The following is a 1,097-nucleotide window of genomic DNA, read 5'->3' on the forward strand; positions in this document are numbered from 1 at the left end:
AAACCAATAAAAATTTCAACTTTATAATCTGTCACGTACACACATACACACACAAACAAATAAACACACATATACACATACACATAGTTAGTTGTATCACCTCAGTTGAATAAAGAGTAGCATGGTGGTAATGCACTAATGCACTGATGATCTGAAGACGACTGAAGCTGTTTCTTCGAGGAATGCGTTCAAAAATTCTCTCTCTATTGTAGCACTGCATAAATTTTCTTATACACCAATAAAAAATATAATGAGATTTTTAACGTACGGATAGATGTGTATATTATTTGAACTGGTTTTGAGAACACCTAGGTACACGTGTACCCATTTAAGTACATTAATAATAGTTAACTTGAATTAAATTAAATTAAAATTAACTTCTAATTGAAGATTTAATTTTAACTGACAGAACGTGAAAATGAAGGATGTTGAAGACTACAAAGAAGTGGCGCTGAGGGTAATCTTCTATGTGTTGCTTGATGTTTTATGCGGTTGTATGTGGTTGTATGAAGTTTTGAGTTGTTATAGTTCTCTTATATGGTGTTATATAAGGTAGTATTTTGTCGATGTTGCATTCAAAATTTTTTTTTTTATTATAAAACTGCATGAATATGGGTATGAATAAAAATCGAAACGAGATAATCTAGCGTTTAGTTGCTTGTGTCATGTTATGATGTGTTGCGTGGTTGTTGGCTTTGGGGTGCTTGCTTATGTTTGATCATATGCTGCTATATAATTCATATTAATATGCTGCTTAACAGGGGTATTGTTATTATGTAAAACGATTTATATAGTTCATATTCTTAGCCTTGAAAGACTATTTTCATAACAACGCTTTGGATTTCATTTTGAGGCTGTTGTTTCCTTTCAACTCTGTCGATAATCTGTTACAAAGTAACGGGCAACACATTGCGCAACCTCCTGAAACATTCGCTGAACTTGTCTGCCACAGCTGAAAACTGGGTTTCAAGACATTTCCATCTTATACGATGAAAAACTCTACCTGAGACACATTGTGACATCAATACATCATCTTTTATCACATCACCTTTTATCACATCAATACATTACCTTTTATCACATCAATATATCGCCTC

Source organism: Helobdella robusta (genome assembly GCF_000326865.2).
Source record: "Helobdella robusta unplaced genomic scaffold HELROscaffold_2, whole genome shotgun sequence".
Lineage (NCBI taxonomy): Eukaryota > Metazoa > Annelida > Clitellata > Rhynchobdellida > Glossiphoniidae > Helobdella > Helobdella robusta.